The sequence below is a fragment of the Macrotis lagotis genome, chromosome 2 (assembly GCF_037893015.1).
Source record: "Macrotis lagotis isolate mMagLag1 chromosome 2, bilby.v1.9.chrom.fasta, whole genome shotgun sequence".
Lineage (NCBI taxonomy): Eukaryota > Metazoa > Chordata > Mammalia > Peramelemorphia > Peramelidae > Macrotis > Macrotis lagotis.
Window position 1 is genome coordinate 80,733,824 of NC_133659.1, and position 23,903 is coordinate 80,757,726.

Below are 23,903 nucleotides of genomic sequence, written 5' to 3' on the forward strand. Positions count from 1 at the left end.
TGGACAAATGCTGCTCCAGTTTTAAAAAGAGAGGAAAAAAATAGTTTATAAGCTATAGGCCATTGAGTCTGACTTCAGTTTCTAATAAAAATCTGGAATAAATTTTTAAAGAGATGATTAATGAATGATGATCATGAAAAGCCCAAAATGGTCTCATTTCTTTCTCTTTTTTTGATGCACTCATTAAACTGGGATATCAGAGAAATACTGCAGATCAAGTTTACCTAAGTGCTAGCAAAAAAAATTAATATATTTTTTCATGCTATTCCTATGGAAAAGATAGAGATTTGTGAACTTGCAAGACTGCAAACACAGATTCTGAACTGGTTGCATGACTGAACTCAAATAGGACTATGGTTCCTTGGCAGGGGGTGTCCCATAGAGTGCCCAGGAATTTATGCTTGGCTCTAGGCTGTTGAACATTTTTATCAATAATTTGGAAAAAATCACAGATAGCATGCTTGCCACATTTTGCATATGACACAAAGTTGAGAGGGATAAATATAGTCTAACACTTTGGATTTAAGAAATTACCCTCATAAATATAAGATAGAGTGTACATGGTTAGACAGAAGTTTGGCTGAAAAAAGATCACAGGAGTTCTAGTGAACTGTAAGCTCCATATAAGTCAGCAATGTGTTGAGACCCCCCCCCCCCCCAAAAAAAAAAGTTAAATCAATCTTGGGTTACTTGAAGGGACACAGCTTCTAGTAAAAAGGAAGTGATAGTCACTGTGACCAGATCATATTGAGAGTGATGTGTTTAGTCCTGGGCTTCATCGTTGAGGAACTGTGTTGGTGAGTTACACAGTGGCCAGAAGAAGGCAAACCGGATGGTGGAGGACCTTAGGCTTCTTTCATGTGAAGATCCATTAAATTGAATGGGGATATTTAGGCCAGAGAAGAGAAGTTGGAAAGGTTATCACATGTAAAGGGGACAAGGGAGGAATTCTGTTTTGTCTTACAAAGAAAGAAACTAAGGCTTAATGTTAGGAAAAACTTTCTAAAAATTAAAAAGCTACCAAAAGTTGAATGGACACTGTGGACTTATCAGAGGCCTCCTTGACCACTCGTTGAGTTTGTAGTGCTGTGGAATTCCTCAGAGGGTATGGGTTGAATCAGATGGTGGCTGATATTCCTTCCAACTCTCATGGTCTGTGAATTCTATGTATTCTCTCTCTCTGCCTGCCCTTCCTTCCCACTTGAACTGGTTTCGTACAAGGTAAGTAGAGGCCAATACTTTATTTTAGTCCAAGCAGGTGGGATCCTGTCTCAAGGGTGAAGAAAACTGCAAAGAAGCAAAATCAGTCAGGGCAAATTCACAAGGGACAAGTAAAAGGAGATTCTTGGAAACCAGATGGCACTCTTGCAGACAAAAGCAGATTGAAGCTATGGGTCCACAGAAATTAGAGGTTAATGATTTGATGGATTCACTTTTAGCTACATGGCAATTCCTATTTGTATGGGGGGATATGATGCTCTACTTCCCCCCCTTCCTTTTAGTGACTGCTAATTGCTTGGGTACCTACTTTCCTATGCTCTTTCTAACTTGTTCTACATTAGAATACCAAACAACTACGCTTGTAAAATTGTCTTAAGAGCAAATGGGATCTGAGTGAGGGAAGAGTAAGGTGAGGTAAGGACAGAAGAGGAAAGAGGAAGGCAATAAGCACTTATTATGTTTCAAGCACTGTGTTATACTGTCAGACTGAGGATTTCTGAGCTGAAACTAAAATAAAGAAGATAGTTTTACACATGTCAGAACCTGTCTTCATTTCTGAGATTTGGTATTGTTTCAGGGTATGAGGTTGTAAATCTGATCTTCCAAAAAGCTGGACTTTGCTATGCTAGCTTGACTTGATAATCTCTCCCTTTCTTGAACTCCAAATATCTGCATCATTTAATTCTCTAATGTTTATTATACACTGTGGTGATGGTGTCCTTATAGAACTGGCAATGGGTTGAAAGAATTAATGTTCCTTTATATTCTAGCTTGTTTACAGAGGGTTTGAATTGAGAAAGAATGAAGTCAAAGAAAAGGGGGGGGGGAATTTGGGCAAATGCGATTGAATTAAAAAATGGTTGCTGGGATAATGGGTCAAGATTTCTATTGGCCTCCAATGATCTCTTTTTAGGGGCCCTATATGTTAAACCAGGGTGTTTGTAGGAAGAATGATGCATTATGGGACAGGGATGGAAAAGGGAGAATCTGGCACCCCATGTGATGTACAGAAGATACCCTAGGTATTTATCATGCCGTAGCTTGGGCAGAGGGCAGGGGGAATAGCAATATAAAGTGGTCATATATACAAACATTTCCCCAAGACCAAATTTGCAAGAGAGTTAGTGGGAATGGGGCTGAAGTATCATTACTAAGACAAAATGAAGCCTGGTAGTTATCGAAAGAGAATACTGAGAGACCAAATGGTTTAAGAGGAAGCCTACTAGGAGTAGCATCCAAGCTCTTGAAGCTCTTCATGGAGATAAGGGCATCATTTAAAAAATCTAAAACACCTCTTCTTCCATTTCCCAAATTAGTTATATCTGAGACTCTCAAGTCTCTTCCAATCCCTTTCTTTACATGTAACTGAGAAAGCTTAAATAAGAGCAGTGCTTTGAGGCTGTGGGGCAGGATAGGTGAAAGGCATACCTGAAATCAGTAAGACTCATCTTTTGTGAGTTCAAGTCTGATCTCAGACACTGTCTGTCCCTGAACAAGGGACTTAACTTTTTTTGTTTCAGTTTTCTCATCTGTAAATTGAGCTAGAAAAGGAAATAGCAAAATACTAGTATCTCTGCCAAGAAAACCCCAAATGGGATCACATCGAGTCGAACATGACTGAAAACTAACTTAACAACAAAATTGAGGTTGCAGAGTGCTTCATTTCAATTCAATATAAGGAAAGGCTTTTTTTAAGATTAGGACTCTCAAAAAGTGAAGTTCAAATCTGGCCTCAGACACTTAATAATTGCCTAGCTGTGTGACCTTGGGCAAGTCACTCTTAACCCCATCGCCTTAAATAAATAAAAAAAATTTAAAAAGTGAAGTCGATTATGGGAGGCAGTGAAAGTCTCCAAATGGTGACTATGTCCTGAGGATATTGTGGAGAAACTTTCTACTCAGGTACTGCTAGAACTAGATGAACCTCTGAAGTCTCTTCCAACTCTAAAAAACATGAATTGTCAAGTTCTCCTTTTAATGACACTTTCCTCCTATTTTATAAACATAACCTAATTTCCCTTATCTAAAGGGGAAAAAAAACTTCCTTAGATCCTGTAAACCAACTTGAGCTGACATCCTGTTATTTATCCTTTGATCTCTTGAAAGGAAAGCCTATATTCCCTCCACTTCCTCATCATTCACATATTTTCTCTACCAATCTTTAACTGCCATTCCTATTAGGTCATAGAAACTTGCTTTCTTAAGGAGTCTTGTTATCTGTTATTTTCCATAGCCAGTGGCCTTTTCTTATTCCTCCTTCTCCTTGATATTTCAACAAATGTAGATAGGATCTCCAGACCTATGATTTCCTCAGTTAGAAGGTACTCCCATGGGGTGTCTAGGCGGCGTAGTGGATAAAGCACCAGCCTTGGAGTCAGGAGTACCTGGGTTCAAATCCGGTCTCAGGCACTTAATAATTACCTAGCTGTGTGGCTTTGGGCAAACCACTTAACCCCATTTGCCTTGCAAAAACCTAAAAAAAAAAAGGTATTCCTAGGAGTAGAAACTCTTTCTGTCAAGATAGGTTTGTAGCTTCTCTAAACTTGTAGTCTTAGAGAGTTCTTTAGAACCCTGAAAGATTAATGACTTGCCCTGAGTTATACAAGCCAGTACATGCTAGAGGTGGACACTGAATCTAGGTCTTCTTGGTTATGAGGGTTGGTTCTCTATCCACTTTGGCAGATGGTCTCTTATTATTGCAAACAATATTCCTTTTTTCTGTATTTGATATTATTGTCCATTCTCTAAAAATTCTCTCCTCTTTATTTGTGACACTGCACTAGGCTCTGGTTCATCAATATTTTTTCGTCACTGACTTTTCTGCTTCTTCTTCCTCTTGAAAAATTAAATGAGTAGTCTACATATATCACCTTTTGATCTAGATTTTAACCCCCATACCCTAGGAAAGCCTCTAAATTCCTAAATATTATGGCTAATTCTACTTGAGTTCTCTGTAACATCTGACGCTATTGATAGCCTTTCTCTAGGATATTCTCTCTTTAGATTTCCTTGATACTGTTCTCTTACGGTACTCTTCTTTATATTTAAACATTCTTTATCATTTTCCTAGTTTTCTTGTTTCCCCTGATCCTTAAGTTTACAATGCTTTTATATTTTATTTCTTCCAATTATATACAAAGATAGCTTTCAACTTTCATCCTTTTGCAAGCTTTTGAGTTCCACATTTTTCTACCACTCTCCCTTCCCCCCCCCCCACCATGGCAGTGAGCAATCTAATATAGATGACAATTGTGTTTAACACATTTCCACATTAGTCCTGTTATGAAGAATTAGAACTACTACTCCTTAAGTTTAGAGCCCAAGACCCTACTGTAGGACCTTTCTTCTCATTCTCCAGTCTCTCCCTTAATCATCTCAACCATTCCCATGGGTTGAATTATCAACTCTATGACAAATCCCTCGATATATAAACCCAGCCCTAATTTTTCTATTGGCCACAAATTTCACATCTCCACCTGGCTGTCTTGTTGGCATATCAAACTCAATATGGTCAAAGGCAAACTGTTCATTTTCCCACTAGTACTATTTTCCTTCAAAACATTCCACTCTCCGGGGACATCACTACCATTACTCTCCCAGTCCTGAGGTCAGAGAATCATACATTCAGAGCTAGGAGGGACTGTCATCTAGCCCTCTCATTTTAGAGATTAAACTAAGACCCAGATTTCTTATGTGACTTGCCCACAGTCACCTGGGTGCAAAGTGTGAGTGCTGAGATTTGAATGAAGACTTAGAACTCTGAAGAGGTGTTTAAATGCCTTTTTTTCTCTCTTCCTACATCCAATCAGTTCTCAGTTATTATAACTCCACTGTATCTGCTACATCTACTCCCTCCTCTCTGCTCATCTCACTACCTTCACTATCCCTCACCTACCCTTCCCACCAGTCTCTCTCCTCTATAATCTATCTTTGACGCTGTTGTCAAGCTGCCTTTCCCTGCCATAAAACCTGAGGAGGTTCCCCCATTTCTACAGGACTTTAAGATTGACAAAGCCCTAAATCATGTCTGATTTCATCCTCACAACAACACTGAGAGGTTGGTGATATTATTATTCTCATTTTGCAGTTGAGAAAACTGAGGCAGAAAGAGGTTAATTGGCTTGCCTAGGGTCACAGAGCTAGTAAGTGTCTGAGGCTAGATTTGAACTTAGACCTTTCTGATTCCAGGTCCAGTATTCTAAACACTGACCCACTAACTAGCACAATAGATTAAATTGGGGAAGTATGGAAGATTCTGAGGTTTCTAGCTATGGTATCTTAGAGAATGGTAGTGACACTGTATGAACCAAAGAAGCTATCAGGAGAAGCAAGAAGCAGGGATTTTGTTTTAAAGGTTTTTTATTCTTTAAGGTTTCAGGGTTTGTTTCCAAGTGTGGTAGACATTTGGGTGTAGATATGTAGGACATGCTTGCTTTAATTTCTAAATCCTCTTCTCATTCTACAATCTCTCCCTTGACCATCTCAACCATTCCCCTGGGTTCAGTTATCAACTCTATGACAAATCCCTCCCTACATATCTATACTCAAAAATGTATCTAAAAATTCTTGCTCTTCTTTATTTGACTTTGCACAAGAATTGGATCTCTGGTCATGTTCTTTTTCTGATTTGCTTATCCTAATCTTATTTCTGCCTATTCCTTTGATTGGTTTGGACCTTGGCACCAGTAGACCCTGGTCGACTGCTTGCTGGATCACTTGTGCTCTCTCCTATAGACTTCTTCCTGCCCCCAAAGAGAGGCCCTTGGCTGTGATATATTACAAATGTGACATTCTAGTTGCACCAGGTTCCTGGTTGGACACACACACTCTCTCTCAGTCACTTTTGATGGCTCCTTCCTTTCCTATTTGGTGACCAATCACTACCTAATGTGGACAGAAAAATGAAAATTCAGGTAAAAAGCTAGAAATTGAGGGAAAGAGCCATTAGGACTGAAGAACAGCCCCAAGGTAGGATTCTGAGGGCTCTTTCCCAGCTCAAAATCATATCATTCAAATGGTTCCTCTAAAAGCAGAGCCACTTTGGGATAATCAGATTAGACACGTTTGATCTGATGGTGTCTAAGGTTCATAAAATCATAACTCTAGAGCTAAAAGAGACCTCAAGAGGCTCTCTAATCCAACTCCTTCATTTTACTAGTAAGAAAACTGAGATTCAGCAAAATGACAAGATATAAGAAGCTAAGCAAATATAAATTGATGCTGAGGCTTTGAATGAGAAAGACTGTAGTTAAATCCTTCCCCAGGTATTTACTACCAGAAGAAACCTTTGTCTCAGTTTCCTCATTTGTAAAGTGTGGGTAATGATACCATAGAGTTGACATGCATAAATGGCTTCAAATATTAGGTACTGTTATCCCACAAGCACATGGGTAGCACATATCAGAGGAGAATTTGAACTCTAGTCTCCTAGGTGCTCTGACATCTAGTTGGCATTCTTTGTCTTCTACAGCTGTACAATTCCTTCCAATTGTAGAGTTCTCTGAGCACTTGTCTGATGAGAATTCATGGGAAGAGACAATTTCTGGAACTAGGATCTTGGCAAAAGCTCACTTTATTGGACCCATATGGATGGATCTTAAGGAAAAACAGAAGAAATACTATTTCAAAATTATTTTTAAAAAATAGATAGGAAGCATGGAACAGTGGTCTCAGCATCAGGAAGTCTTAGGTTCGAGTCCCTTGTCTAACAACACATACAGATTGTGTTTGAACCTGAGTAAATCATTCAACTTCTTGGTGCTTCAGGCAACTCTTTTAAGAATATAAAGTACAGAATATTTGCCAACTGCATTGATTGAGGGAGTCTTTTCTATATGTGACGTTCCTTCACCAGTCATGTCATATGTCTGGTCTCTGGATCCTACTGCGAGAGAGAGAAAGAGAGAGAGAGAGAGAGAGAGAGAGAGAGAGAGAGAGAGAGAGAGAGAGAGAGAGAGAGAGAGAGAGAGGAAGGGGGAGAGAGAGAAGGAGGGGAGAGAGAGAGAGAGAGAGAGAGAATCACAGAAACAAACTGGGAAAGAGAGGAGTGAGACAGACAGATAGAGTAAGAAAGAGACAGAAAGATAAAGAAAGAGACAGAGACAGAGAAGGAGAAGGAGAAGGGAAAGAAAGGACAAGCAAAGGATTGCCTTTTCTTTGCTTAACTTTCCTTATTCAGGGAGTGTAAATATAATTCATCTGGATTGCCAATGATCTGACTTCAGTGTCCAACAATTCTGGGTCAACTGGAACAGAAGGATCCTTCACAATACACCTACTATGCATGCTGGCTCCTAAACACTTGACATGTGGCCTGAAAATGGAGTTGACCTCCTGGATTCCAGAGAACTTTCTGCCAGTCACAGGCTTGCTGAGTGACCTTAAACAAATAACTCACATATCTCAGTAACATATTCCCTTTATCTGCAGTGAGCATGTCAAGCGTTCTATTCTGCATTTGGGACATTCTTTGTTCTCAATTAATTTAAAAGCACAATTAGTTAAAGCAGCCAACAAGTGACGGCAGACTGGGCACTCACAGGACTTTCTAAGTTGCATAGTTGGTCCAAACTTTGCAGAATTTTGTACTTTTATTTTTTTAACTGAAATAGGATAAAATGGGATGCTTTAATCACCTAAAACTGCACTATACACTGTATTGTCTTTAATGTCCTATAATTTATGTTTCTCTGTTCTTCCCGAGACTCTTAAAAATGATTTTGTTTTTATGGTTGTTTTCATCCGGGGTAGAGTGTTTTCTCTTCCTGTAGTTTCCTTCTGTTTTCTAGCCTGGCTTGTTGGGATCCTTGTCCCACTTCCTCCACCCACTTACTGTGTTTTCCTGGCCAAACCACTTCTCTCTCTGAGTCTGAATTTCTTTGTTTATGAAATGGGGCTATGAGTGTTTCACACTATTTTCCTCTCTCACAGGGTTGCTGTGAAGGAAGCATTTGGCAAATTCTTAAAGAGATATTCCAATTATTTCTTTCTAGTTTTCTCTCAAGATTTATTGAGTAGTGGGTAAAAAATGAGGACAAATCAAATTTCTTTCCCTGACGTAAGCACAAAAGGATATGTCAGTTTTTGATCTTGAAAATGACTCAATTATGTTCTGTTGGTCCTAAAAATGCTAAGGAAGGTAACAAACTAGCAAGAAAGGATATGGCTATAAAAGTTGATACTTGCTTATGAGTAAGGTTCCAACCTATTTATAGGATAATGTGTATTGAGTTTAGTAACCTGTACTCAGAAACAGAATGTTTGTGTCCAATAGCTATCTAGCACATGTCATGGTGGTAAGGAGAAAAACATGCCAAATGTTCTGATGTGTTTCACAGAATGAAAAACTCAATAAGTATGGTCACAGCAAAAGTTCAGTTAACCATAATCCCATTAACTGAAATTATTTTTTTTACCTTTCATCTGTAGGAAGAAATAGGCAAATAACAATAATATAGGTTTGTATGAGTTTATTGTTTAAAAAAAAAGACAAACACAAACTTCCTGGATATATCACGGGTCTCACTCAATACAATGTCTCATGCTGAAGAAGTAAATAAAATGCTGAAATGAGGAAGACCTCAGTTCAAGTCCCACCTAATTTATTGGTGGTGTGACTCTAATCTTTAGATTCTTCATCTGAAAAATGAGGAGATTGCATTCTATGACATGTGAAGACCTGTCCATCTCTTTATCTATCAGCTTATATGGATCCTTACCCAAAGAGAACTGAATGATGCCTCTGAAGATACTATAACATGCTTAGTTGTCACAGTTTCAATGATATCCATCATATTATCATTAATAAGAAACATAAACTGATGCATTTTTATTTAATTTTTTTATTATTGTTGAATTCATTGATGCCTGTTGTTTTAACCCAACAGACTTTCCTCCAAAATATCCAAATAAGCTCCCTTGCAGAATATATTCCTTAAACAAGTTTCTTAAAATTTAATTTTACTATTTTTCCATTAACAAGCATTTATTCCCTCTCTCTTACCTTTAATTGAACAACAAAAAAAGGAAAAATAAAACTCTCTAACTAATATGCAATCAATCAATCAATCAATCAAAACCAGCTCCCACAGTGATCATGTCCAAAAATGTATGGCCCCCTCTGAATTTTGAGTTCAGCTCCTTTCAGTCAGGAGTTTAGTGGAAAAGTGTAAACAGGAAAGAAACAATACATCCTTCAAGCCTGATAGTCTGTTCCTAGCAGTGACCTTATATGACCAGAGTTTTTTGCTTCTTCATATTGACTTTACTTGTTTCTCCTCAATGCATACATTGTTGCTTTGATTCTTTCTTTACTCTATTGTTTTATACAAGTCTCTTGTGTTTATCTGGGTTTTTCACATCCATTCACACCCATTAGGAGAGGGAAAAATAAAGGAAAAATATAAATTTATATGATAATTTTGTTGACTATTTGAAAGCAAGGTATACATAGTTTCACATATGATCATCTTTTTTATTGTTTGTGTATTTCATTTTTTCATTTTTCATTTATTATTTATTTTATTTTTAATTTATGGAATAACACAAGCCTTTGGAAAAGCTTATTTTATTCCATAAATTAAAACTGAAATAAAGTTTTAAAAAAGATCTTAAAGAATTGGAATAGACTTTAGTGGCATTATAGGTCAATCCTCTTATTTAACAAATGAGTTTTAGGGGTGCTAAGTGACTCATAGCCCAAGATCACAAAGATAATAAATGTGAGAAGCAGAATTTGAATTCAGAACCTATTACCATAATATATTCAGATATTTCCTATTCATCAGTTGTAGTTTACCATATCTTTGAAAAAAATTCAAACATTATTCCTATAAAATTTTTTTTATACATGGGATTTTTGTTATTGTCAGTAACCTCCTTGGGACATTATCCTAGAAATGAAATCTCTGGTTTCAAGGATATAAACAATTTATATTTTTTTGCATAACTTCAAATCAGTTTCAAGAATAGTTGAATTTATTCACAGCTCTATCGAGAGGGAGGGAGGTAGCATGGTAAAGTGGAAAATGGCAAGGGACTTGGGGTCATAGGACATGAGCTCATATTTCAGATCTTGTCACTGTTTCCTCATCTGTAAGTGAGATTGAGGTGGATAATTGCTATGGTACCTTTCAGATCTAGAGTTATGAGATTATGATTATTTTGCCAGTCTTTCTACAGGCTCTTTAACTATGGATTTTCCATCTTTATTTTATACTAGGCATCTCTGTCTCTTCTAAGATGGAAATGCAATCTTCCATGAAAATGGAAATATCTATTTCCAACCTGTGCTAATCTGTCCCTCCTCAGGCAGCTCACTGGCTCCCCAATTTCAGGGACTCACTATATTGGTGTTGGACTTAGCATAGTCATCGGATAGGCTTACTGCAGCTCGGAATCCCTAAACTTAAGTGACCCCTAAATCTTTGCCTCCCTTCAAGTAGAGATTACAAGTGGACATCTTATAGTATTTTTGCTAGTATGATACATATAAATTATATAATTAAAACTTTTTCAATTTATGTTTTTTTCTATTTGGTGATTTCTAGCCTTTTTGAGTGATTATCATATATTTCATCTTGTAAAAATTAAGGGCCATTTGATCTTTCCAATGGACTTGCAAAAAAAGTATCTTATATGAATTGATTCTCCTTATTAGAATGTGTGAGACTTGAAGCAATAATTATTTTGATTTTCAAGTTCTTAGCGTAGTATTTATGCTTAACAAATTTTTTTTCTTCTTGTCTTCCTTTCCTCCCTCCTTCTTTACTCTTTATATTTTTTTCATTTCTGTTGAAAATATCTAGGTGCTATGTGTCAGGTTAATTTTTAGATATTTAATGTATTTTATATTTACAATTAATAGAATTCCTCTTCATAGCTTCATATCTGGAGGGTTCCATTAATATTAAACAGAACAATTGATAATTATTGTGAATTTATTTTGTATAACTAGTACACTTTCAGAAAGAATTTCCAACCACAGAGATTGAAACAGAGATTGAAAAAGAGAGATATCTGGATAAGATTTAACTTCAATTAACCTGAATCTCCTGTGAATTCTTCAGAACTGAAATTTTACTGTAATCCTTGTTCAGTTTTAGCAGGAAGATTTATAGCTATTCCTTAAATTAATGTTAATATTTTGGCTCACAGGGACTTCTGGCATCGTAATAATAGCATGGAGTTTGTTTTTAAAGTTTTTTAACTTTTAAAAAATTCATAAGTTCCACTGGGAACATATAAATATGAATCCCAATTGATGTGCTAGACATATAGCAGTTGGTCATGAGACTCATCCTTCAACCTGTTCTGGCTTGGTGGGAAATACTATCACTTATACTTTTGCTTTGAGAACCACAATAAGGCAACAGAGTAGGTCTTTGGCAGCAGTAGTGAGCTGCTAGGAAGTCAATAAAAGAGGGAAATTAGAAAATGTTCTCATTTACCATATATAATGTATCCCAAAAGTCTTAGTATAGATATTAAGCTTTTTAATAGCTTTGATTAAGCTTTAATAACTTAAAAGTGCACCAAAGCTTTTGAGACACACCATAAAATGCTTGAAGGAATTTTTTTTAAGGGCTTTATGGTTATTTTTTTACATTATCACTGCTTTCTGATGACAACTACTTTCTTTCCCCCTTACAAAATTCCATCGCTGTTTTTCCCAAAAGTATAGTTAAGCAATAAAAGCTAACATATTGACCCCATCTGACCAAAAAAAAATGTTCCATTCAACACCTGCTGAGAGGAGGGAGATATGCATGTCACTGTCAGGCTTCTGAAATCATGATGAATCTTTGCATTGATCCAGCTCCTCCTGTCAAACAGTGTACAAAACTTCCCTCAATTTAATTATGGCTACTACTATATAAACTGTTTTCTGTGGTTCTTCTTACTTTGAACAGCAAGATTTAGTGAAGGACACAGTCTCCTAGTAAAGACAAACAGCAGAAGTGGCATTTTCTTTCTGGGAATAATGACACTTGGAAAAGTAGGAAGCTTTTTTTCTATAATATTCCAGCATCTGGTAGCATTTAAATATGCCAAAAAGGGACCAGAGGAGATAAATGTATGCTTTGATGGTGACTCTTTGCACTATTATATTGCAAGAAGGAGGAAAACAGAGAAGCCTACAAATTATTGCTGTTCAGAGGTGGAGAATGTTATTTTTATGTGGACCATAAAAATTAATTCCATTCCATTTTGAAAAAAGAGTTTGACAAGGAGAAACCCACATGATGTTGCTCTCTCCCCTTAGCTAAATAGATTTTTTTAAAGTGGAGGATGTTTAATTACTTGAGTTCTGTGTTCTTGGGCATTGGCTGATTACAGCTGTTCCCGGGAAATGGATCAGAATATCATTTCCCCCCTCCCTTCTCAAATCAAAACCTTACATAAAAATAGCCCTGGCTAATTTACAGTTGATGAGCTCAGCAGTTTTCCATTTTGGCTCCCAATTTTCCCCTAGTCATGCGAATGAACACTTGCTCGCATGGCTTGGGAACAGTTTTTTAAAAATAAGCAGCCAATTAAAAGGAGGAAGAGCCCTATTAGAATTTAAATATTCTCATTTCTTCCCATGGCTACATTCATGATCCTAAGTTCTACCTAAATTTTGCCTCTCTTAATGTTATTTTCCTCTGAATTGTTGATCTTGGAATTACATAGTCTTTTTCCTCACTGAAAATACCAGTTGTACCAAGTCATCCATTTTTGGGACACTGACCACGAGCTATGTCTGCCATTAATTTGGAAGATTGTCTTGGATTACTCCAGGTGGGAGTCATGAACCAAAGGAAAAGAAATTGATCCTTTGAGGTTAAACTTTCTGATGTGACTCTATTTATATGAATTTTGGGGGTTATAGCTCTCCTTGTTCTCCAAGTCCATTGCCCCCGCTCTGTCTTGCCTTTTCTCTCTTAGTCTTGACCATATGCATGACTGGTGCAACAGTCCTCTACCCTTGAATTCTCTCTCCCTCCATCCTATGACTAGTCAAAAGTCAACCAGGGATTTTGCTCAACATTTACTTTCTCCAGTCCTATGCCAGAAGGTGTCTAAAACAAACTGCATAAGAGGACTGCTGCAAATTCCTGTTTTCTCATTTCCATCATACCTTCTATGCTGATCAGCAATCATTTGACCTTTTCTGGATTCATTATCATACTTTCAGCAGTGGAAGTTGGAAGGGACCTCAGATACAAAGTCCTCATTTACATTTGAGAGAACTGCATTCCAAAGAAAAGAACCCAGATTCTCTGATTTTAAATTCAATGCTTGTGTGTGTGTGTGTGTGTGTGTGTGTGTGTGTGTGTGTGTGTGTGTGTGTGTGTTTACTGTAACATGTTTTATAAAGTATTTTTTTGGTTTATACTTAAAATTTTTTTATTGCTATCTTCTGTTTTTTACATCTTCATAGTATTCCATGTGTTTCTTTTCTTTTCCCTTCCTAAAATCACCCCATATAGAATTTTGGGATTTTTTTAGAAAGGGGGAAAAATTAGCATAATTCATTAATACATTGAAAAAGTCTGAAAACATACGCAGTGTATGCTTCCCATTTTCATATTTCTTCATTCAAGTCCCACTTAATCTTTATAATTTTGTTTTATTTACTTTTTTGATTGATATTTTACTTTATTTTCCCAATTATGTGATATGAAAGATTTGCAACATTCATCCACTTGCAAATTCATAAGTTGCACACTTTTCTTCCACCTGCCCTTTCCCTCCTCCCCTTGGTGACAAAATGTAGTGAATGTTGAACATGTACAAAGCTTCTGTTTTTAAGTCTCATGAGCAAGGTAATGCAGGTGCCTAGAAATATAGTAAGTCCTTAATAAAATGTCTGTTGGCTGCTAGTCATGAACAGATTAATGATATGAATCAAAGGTCTATGAGATTAATAACTGATGCACAGATAACTGGATTTCTGTGCTTGATTTTTAAAACAATAGTCAGTTGATTTTTCTTTGCCTTTAGAAGAAAACTATATGTAGGTTTATAGTATCTGAGCAAATTTGTCAGAGAACTTTCCTTAATATGCGATCATTTCTCCTTGGAGCAAAGTTCAGCTAGGCAGACTTTGCTCTACTATTCAAAATATTCTCCAGCAACTTCCAAATTACATTTGATTGTAGTCATCCACTACACAAGACCTGATTTTGCACCAGGGATCTGATATTAGTATATTAGTGAATCTGTGACTAGGCAAATCATTTAATCCTTGTCTGCCTCAGTGTCCTCATCTATAAAATGAGGATAATAAGAGCACCTACCTCACAGGGTTGTTTTGAAGATCAAATGGAAGAATATTTATAAAGTGCTTTACAAATCTTAAAGTGTTATATAAATGCTCACTTTTTATTGTTATTATCTTGAAACAAGAAAACATGCTATAACAAAATAAAATAAAAGTAAAAAAGTTTAAGTGTAGAGCCACTGATTGATTTAAACAGATCATTGATGAATCTGAGAAGAAAGTATCTTCCTGAAAGCAATTACTCCCTTTAACCACCCTCTCTAAGGATCCTTCTTTCAATATAGCAAAAAAAATGAATTAAGACTAATGAATAATCTTTCTTTTTTTGTGCTTCAGTCTATATTCGGACACCATCAGCTCTTTCTTTATCATAAGTCCATCAGAGAAATTGCTTCATTATTTTTCCTACAGTTCTATTGTTGGATGTATACTATTCATCCTATTCCCCTGCCACTGTCATTTACTCTATTCTCTCTTTCCTTTCACCCTGTCCCTCCTCAGAAGTGTGTTGTATCTGACTACCCTCTCCCACTATCTTCTCTCTCTCTTCTATTACCTACACCCTCTTCCCAACCCCTTGTCCCTCTTATTCCATCCCTTTCATCTAATTTTTCTCTAGGGTAAGATAGATTTCAAGTCCTATGAGTCCTTAATGTAGAAGTTGCTAAATCTTGAGCTATCCTGATTATAGCTCCATGACATTTGAATTGTTTCTTTCTGACTATATTTAATATTTTCTCCTTGACTTGGGAGTTCTGAAATTCTGTAATAATGTTTCTGGTATTTTGGGGGGGATCTATTTCAGGAAATGACCAGTGGATTGCCTCAATTTCAAATTTATCCTGTGCTTCTAGGATATCAGGGCAATTTTCCTGGAGAATTTCTTGAAAAATGAAGTCTAGGATCTTTTTATGGTCATGACTTTCAGGTGGTCCAATAATTTTTAAATTATCTTTCCTGGATCTTTTTTTCTAGATTAATTGTATTTCCAGTGAGATATTTCACATTTTCTTTCAATTTTTATTCTTTTGGTTTTGTTTTATTGTTTCTTGATTTCTCACAAAGTCATCAGCTTCCCTTAGCTCCATTCTACATTTGAAGGAGTTGTTTTTCTCCAGAGAGCTTTCTTTTCCAGTTGGCCAGTTTTGCTTTTTAATGCATTCTTCTTTCATTGACCTTTTGGACTGCTTTTTTCCATTTGTCCTAAATTGGTTTTTAAGATGTTATTTTTTTTTTAGTATTTTTTTGGTAATTCCTTCACCAAAATGCTGACTTGATTTTTGTGATTTTCCCCTTATCACTGTCATTTCTCTTTTCAATTTTTCTTCCACCTCCCTTGTTTGATTTTCAAAATCTTTTGTGAGCACTTCCATAGTCTGATATCAGTTTATATTTTTCTTGGAGACTTTGGATACAGGAGCTTTGACTTTATTATCTTTTGAGTGTATATTCATAGGATCCAAGTAATTGTCTTTGGTCAGATTTTTTTCCTTCTTCTGTTGTTTGCTCATTCCCCCAGCCTATGACTTCATTTTAGATCTTTGTTAAGGTAGGGCTCTGCTTCCAGGGTGGAGGGTCAGACATTTGAGAGTTTTTTCAGCTGTTTTCAGGGATACTCCCCAAGAACCTCAATTCCTCCAAGGCCTTATTAGAGTCTCTGACTGCTCTCCTGGTCTGTGCTCTGGTTTGTGAATAACCACAAGCACTCCCCTCTGCCCTTGAGCTGTGAGGAAGGTCCCTGTTCTGCTATGGCAGTAAAGCTTCTTTTCCAGAGACTGGGGCTCCAGACTGCAACTTGGATCTGAGTATGGTCAAAGCAACAGAGTCCTGCCTCAGTGAGAGCAAAGAGACCAGTGCAGTCTTCCCCGACCCCTTTATCATTCATGAGATGAACTCTCTATAAGCAGCTTACTGGTGATTGGAGCCTGTTCTCTCTGGAGTGACCTGGGTGACACTGCAGGTCCTTTATAACCTTGGTGTAACAGACCTTTCCCACAGATCTTCCAATTTTTATTGGCATGGAAAATTGTTCCACTCAGTCTTTTTGTGGGTTCTACCTCTCTAGAATTTGATTAGTCATTGTTTAAAAGTATTTAGAGTAGTCTGGGGGAGAGCTTGTGGGAATTCTTGCCTTTATTCCACCATCTTGGCTCCGCCCCCCTTCCCCAAAGAATAATCTTTCTTAACAAGATTATTAACAAGAAGACACTATAACCCTTAGTTTGGTAACTGTAAACAAGAAAAATAATCTGATGAACTTAATCTTAAGGAATTAAAGTCCCTCCTTGAAATTATCTTCTTTTTAGGAAGACTGGAAAAGATAGAACTTTGATACAATTGAGATCAAGGACTTCAGACTAGGGTAGGATCAGAATATTAATGTTTTGAATTTTTTAAATTAATTTGAATGCTATAGCATTTCATAACATAACCAAGAACCACATTTTAAGAAATTTGGTTACTACTTTCTGATTTTATATCATAATTTCTAAATATTAATAGCTGACCATACTTTCTTCTCTTTTCCTCATAGCTTTGCCTTGTTACTAAAAAAAAAAGATTAAAAAATTAAGCAAGGGGAAGCTAGGTGGTGCAGTGAATAGAGTACTGGTCTTACAGTCAGGAGGACTTGAGTTCAAACACTTAATAATTGCCTAGCTGTGTGACCTTGGGCAACCACTCAACCCCATTGCCTTAATAAAATAAAAACAAACAAATAAATAAATAAATAAATAAGTAAGTAAATAGATAAAAAAAAGTTAAGCAAAATTAACCATATTCCACTTTTATAGACCTTCCTACTTATAAATGTCTCAAAAATGAGGAAAGTGCTTATCCTTATCTCTTCACTACATCCAAGACTGGTTATTATAATTATATAGCATTGAGCTTTATTTTATATTTCTTTTCATTTATCATTTTGTAGACATTACCTGCATTGATTTTCTGGTTCTGATGATTTTATTCTTCATCAGATTAAATAAATTTTCCTGTTTTTCTGAATTCCTAGTATCTATTTAATATAGTATAATACGGGCATTTTATTATGTACATGTCCTTGGTTTGTTTGCTACTTAAAAGTCCTGCTATGAATATTTTGCTTTATCACAGGACCTTTTTACTTTTGGTCTCCTTAGATCAGAGTGGGATCTTTAGATTAGAGTATAAACAAATTAGTCTTTCCTATCTTTTTTGCTTAATTCTAAATTATGTTCCAAAATAGACAAACCATAGTTCCACCAAAAGTTTAGGTAGTCTTTCTATAGTCTCTCCAACTTTGATTATTTCTGTGATGATTGAAATTCCATGGGTCAAGTAGGATTAGCTCACAAAATTGCAATCAGGAATGGTGTCATCACAAATCAGTCATGATTAAGATTAATTAGTCCAAATTCAGTTGGACAAAGGTTTGGTACTAACCAAGAAAATATACCACACACACTCATTTGAGCTCTTATTTTGGTCAAGATATAGGCAACCAGTTGTCTGCAGTCTTTGTCTGCAGCATCAGAGTTGGAAGAACTAAAAAATCTAACCTACATAGAACAAATATCTCACCTGGCCACATCCAAATGCCTGTACTAGTCCAACCTGGCCAAACCTTAATACATCAAAGTTTGTCCTACATTGAAACTGAAATTAACTTGGTCTTTGATGAGTTTTATGGATCAAAGATGACTAGAGGATCACACTGGATTCTCTCAAGACCTCTTTATTTAATGGACCTTTTGGAGCCTGTACTGCTATGACTCACATGCCATGGATGAAGGTTGATCATACCAACTTCTTGTGGGGAAGTGATGGATGAAGAAGTACTTAGATGAGACTAGTATTGCTATATTCCTTGCTTTAGTTTCTCAAAAATACTTCTCAGTCTGGGGATGGTTGAAAGGATGCTCTCTCTTCGATTGCTTTCTGATCCTGCTAAGTTTTATAATCAGTCAATCTGCAAGTTAAGTTGAAGATAGAAAAAAATCAGTGAGACAACATAATACTTCAAGGGTGGTTCTGACAGCTTCTGACAATAAGCCCCCAAGCTGGTAGAACAGCTGGTAATTTCTCTTAGCAGCTGGAAAGAGTCTGGAAATTGCCAGAATATTCTGTAGTTTGCATTGCTTTAGAGGTGTTCATCTCACATAAGCAGATGGTGATAAAAAGAGAAGATGCCACTGCAAACTGATGGGAAACAAATTGCAAGCTTATTAGTGAAATTATTTAAAATCAATGAATGGTACGGACATTATAAGGCTGAGTCTCCAAAACCAACAAGTAATGGAACAATATGACATTTATAAGTAAAGGTGGATTATATCCATAAAGACACTTGGGGCACCAATAGGATTTCTAGGGATTAAATTCTTTCTTCCTTTACTCCAAAAGTTGATTCCATGACACATTGCACAAATAACTCACATTTGTGATAGCTTGGCCCTGATCATTATTCATCAAATGAGGACATATTTTCCATAAATTCATAGAATCTTAGAGTTGGAAGGGACCTCAGAAGCTTTCTGGTCCAAGAAATACCTGAACAATAATATCCTCTGTTATCTCTGACAAATAACTATCCAGTTTCCAATTAAAAGACATCTGTTTAAAAGAGAAATTCACAATTTTCTCCTGAAGGATTACACTCAGTTTTCCTGGATAAGTTATTTTTGGTTGTAAAACTGTGTCTTTTACCTTTTGGAGTATCATACTTCATGCTCCCCATTCATCAATATTTGTGACTGCTGAATTTTGTGTAATTATGACTCCTTCAATGATACTTGGATTCTGTATTTCTGACTACATATTATGTATATATATATATATGTATATATATATATATATATACATACATATATATTTTTGTCCTTAAATTCCTGAGAGTTTTCAATTTGGGATTTCTTTCAGGATGTCACCAAGGAAGTCTTCCTTTTCTCACTTTATCCTTTGGTTCTAAGAAAGCTGGGCATTTTTATTTCATGATTTTTTTTGAACTACATCTGGATTCTTTTTTTTAGGACATGGCTTTCAGGTAGATCAATAATTCTTAAATGATCTCTTCTTGATGTTTTTTAAAATCTGAAATATTTTATTAGATAACTTACATTTTCAAAAATCTTTTGACTTTGTTTTAATAATTCTTATTTTTTCAAGGTACATTTAACTTCTTTTTGGTTCATCTAATTTTAAAAGAGTTCTTTATTAGATTAAGGGTTTTTGTTTTCTTTTGTTTTTTACTTTTTGTACAAATGCTAATTCACTCAAATCTCTCTTCCCTAACTCTTTTTCCTTTTCTAATTATTTCCTCTTTCACTTTCATTTAATTCATTTCACTTTAATCTCATTTTTAAACTCTTAAAATTTCTCTTAGGAATTTGAATTGAGTTAGAATTGGATAAATGGTATTTTCTTTAGAGATTTTGCTTGTAGATATTGCAGAGCTATCTTCTTTTTTATGCATTTGTGACTTAAGCAACCCTGACTTCATCAAAGCCCTTTCTTAGTTAAGTTTTTCATTTAGCCTAGTAGCTGGTCTACCTGGGAGGTTGAAGTCTGCCATCTAAACCCAAACTTCATGGCTATCTTGGGGATGGGAGATGCAGAACTGAGTCTGAGATCTTCTCTGGTCAACTTCCTGCTCGGAGTTCTGGGCAATGAATCTATGATCTTGGTCCCAGGCTGCTAGTCTGTGGGGACTGAGTTCACAATCAGGACTGTATGTTTTAGTGTTATGGGCTTTACTCTAAGCTCTGGACACCAAGTCAACCCATGTTCTACAGTTCCAGCATGGGTCATTTTTCTCCAGGTAAAATTTGGAATTTAGCCTAGAAAGATGATCTGTTGTGTTTTTTCCCTTTAAATTCTTAGTCACTATTCAGTCCTGTGTCAGATTGCTAATGGTTGTGGAAGGAACTGGATTATAATTCTTATGCCTATTCCACAATCTTAGATGGTCTTCAGTCCATGGAAGATCATTCTACTTTTGGATAAATCTAATTTGCTAAAAAGATTTTCTGTTTATAGAACTGAAAAATGCTTTTCTGCAACAAATACCCTTTGTTTCTAGTTCTGTCTGGTGGGGCCAAACAGAACAAGTCCGAGCTCAGTAAGCTAGTATGTCTCTAAGCTAAATATCTCCATTTCTATCAGCTGTTCAAGAGATAGCATGTTCTTTATTCCTTTTTTTGTCTTGTCATCTTCTTCCATACTTGTTCTGTTGTATTAGTCTGATAGCTTTCAATGAATGGATTAGTGTTGTTGTATGCATATAAAATAGCATCATTTTTGAAAGAATCACCTTTACTTTTATGGGAACTTGCTATTTAGGCTAAGGTTTATCTCCATGACAATTCCATCTTGGGAGAGTGGTGCAATGCTTTTGGGCATTGAGCTTTAGGGTTGGGAGAGGGTACATTATTTTTGATGCATGATTATTTTGTAAAAAGAATATAGGTTTAGGACTTGTATCGAAATCATATACTAACTATTTTGTAAGCTGGTAAGTGGGAATCAATACATAGCAATTGCTTGACCCAGAGTTTCTTTTGGAAAGCAAACTTTTTTGGGAAATCAGTCTATTTATTTCTTGGCTTATAATTCTTGACCATGGAATTAACTATATTTATGAATTAGCTGTAGTAGAGAAGCAGTGTGGTATACTGGAAAGAAGAATTGCTAGATAATTCAGTGAATAGAGTGTTCAGGCTAAGGTCAGGAAGACTCAACTTCCAGAGTCTAAATACAGTCTCAGACACTAGCTATGGGACCCTGAGCAAGTCATTTAACCCTGATTGCCTCACTCGTAAAATGAGCTGGAGAAGGAAATGTTAAATTACTCCAGTCTCTTGGCCAAGAAACCTCACACTGGAGTCATGAAGAGTCGGACTTGATTGAACAACATCATCAAGAACAAAGATAGTGGAAATAATACTGATTTTGAAGTCTAAAGACCTTGGTTCAAGTCTCAACCAGGATTCTTATTAGTTGTGTGAGCTTGGGCAAATTGCTTAAGTTCTCTGAAGAGCAATGACCTTAAGTGTAAAGTGGGGATAATAAATTCTTACTCTATTTCTCTCACAAAGTTAAGTGTTATGAGGTCTGTGTTTCTGTGAAAAGTATATGCCCTTTTGAGGACTAATTTGCACATCTGGTTGCCAGAAATTGCAATTGTCTATTTGTTCAATGGACCCATGTATGTTGGGGTTATTTTTGCCTTTGGGGTGAAGGGAGAAAAAACCCATGCTCTGAATTTCTACTATTGTCCTTACTGTCTTTCTGGACATTATCCATCCTTGTTTATATTAGGTACCTTTTAGCTCCTATGATGAATTGAAAAGTTTATACCCAATTCTAGGATATTACATTGGAGATTTATTTTTCCCTGATCAAATATCCACCCCTATTTAAGAGATAATACAAATAATCCCTTCCCCTTCCCTTCCCTTTCTACTGCCCTCCCCATGTGACAATTTCAGATGTGTTATTTGAAGGACCTGTAGAAGATGACTGCTCTATTTCTGTCTCTCTGTCTCTCTTTCTCTCTCTGTCTCTGTCTCTGTCTCTGTCTGTCTTTGTCTCTTTCTGTTTCTCTCTCTCTCTCTCTCTCTCTCTCTCTCTCTCTCTCTCTCTCCCTGTCTCTCTGTCTCTCTCTCTCATAAATATGTATGAGATTCACATGTCAGCAGTTTCTTGGCAGAGGGAATGACACAAAGGGAAATGCATCATTAGGTGATGAAGTCTGGCTCTATTGTTAATCCAACTATTTGAATTCTCTAATCAAATTGTCTTAGCAGTTGTAGTGAAGAAAGTAGATCTTTTAAAAAAGTAACTAGAAATCTTTCTAGAGACTCACTGGAGGTGACACTAAGGAGATATCATTCTCTTCTATTTCTCCTTTTTTTTTTTTTAAAAAAAATTAAAGTTCTTTTACCATCTGTTTCTGTTTAGTATATTTTTTGGCTCTCTCCTCTCTCTCTCTCTCTCTCTCTCTCTCTCTCTCTCTCTCTCTCTCATCAAAATGCTGTGGGGTTTGCAAGAGAACTGGATCTGCCTTCAGGGAACTTAGAATTTACTTGGAAGACAATATTAAAACATATGAAAAGATCAATAATGATAGTTTTAGCAGTATGAGACAGCAGTGGAAGACACTTCATAAGACAGAATGTAATTAATAACCAGATCAATGATATCCAAAATACATGTCATTTACAAAGAAGTCAATCACTTTGGATTGGGACATTGATTAGGGTAATTAGAGTTAAGCTGACGAATAATGATTGGACTTTACATAAGAAGAGAAGTCATTTAATGTAATAGAATGGAAGTGGAAAAACACAAATTAAATCTTCAGACTTCATAGGTTTTATAAATGATGACAAGCATTTATTAAGTATATATAATGTGATAGGGAAAAAGAGCCTTTTATAGAGTAGATGCTTAAATGTTTGAATTGAATTGACTTTGTTGAATTTCTTTCCTTGAGAAAACCCAAAGGGTGAAGAGGAAGGTTCTGTTTTATATTTTGGTGATTTGGAGGTAAGAGCAGGCAGAAAATGAAGAGGGAGAGAAGAAGGACATCAGTGTTAGAGACTAGTATCCTAGCTCTGCAGAGAATAGAATAAATTCATTTTTTTGTCAGCTTTTTTGGTAACCATCAGGAATTTAGCTATTAACCATAACTAAGGCTAAATCTGAGCTAAGACCTAAGACTGAAAGGCATATTTATCTTTTTTCACTCCTTACATTTATAACTTACTGGGTACAATAATTTTATGAAATGAAGTCATCCAAATTCTGCAGATTGCAATTTTGCAAATGAATCTCAGGATTAATTTCATTCTTTGGGTGTTTTCATAGCAAGGGTGTGAAGAGTCAGCTCTGTGATTCTGGCTGCTTGAATAATTGGAGATTTGAAATAAATTTCAAAATCTTCCCCTACCCAGTTATAAGTGTTTTGAGTATTTTAAGGAAGGCAAGATGAGCTAATGACTTCTCAACTCATGCCATTCTTGTGAAGGAAATTATATGAATTGCAAAATAGTATTATTAGATGGATTAAGAATTAGTTGGAAGAGGTGACTCTAACAGTGTTTGTTAATGGCTCAGAGTCAACATAGGAGATTGGTCTCCTATGGAATACTCTGGGGATGTACGCTTGACCTTATATTCCTTAATATTTTTATCAACGGTTTGGACATAAACACCAGTGATCCTGCTCATCAAACTTACAGACAGGACTTGAGGGATAAATAATATACTGTATGACAGTGCCAGGATCCAAAAGAAACTGGATAGCCTAGAGCACTGGACTGATTCTAACACTACAAAATTCAAAAGAACTGCCTATTCATTCTTGCAGTTGGGTACAAAAAGTCAACCTAATATAGGTCCAAAAAGGAGGAGGCATGCTCAGACAACATTTTTCATT

At 36.1% G+C, this 23,903-nt stretch overlaps 1 protein-coding gene across 1 annotated transcript in view; it reads left to right on the forward strand.

The window, feature by feature from the left end:
* Positions 1 to 751: 751 nt before the first annotated feature.
* HMCN1 (hemicentin 1) overlaps positions 752 to 23,903 on the forward strand; it is an 814,916-nt gene continuing 791,764 nt past the window's right edge. Inside the window, exon 1 of the mRNA XM_074222240.1 lies at positions 752 to 1,221. The gene's annotated coding sequence lies outside the window, so the exon portion shown is untranslated. The remainder of the gene's footprint in view (positions 1,222 to 23,903) is intronic.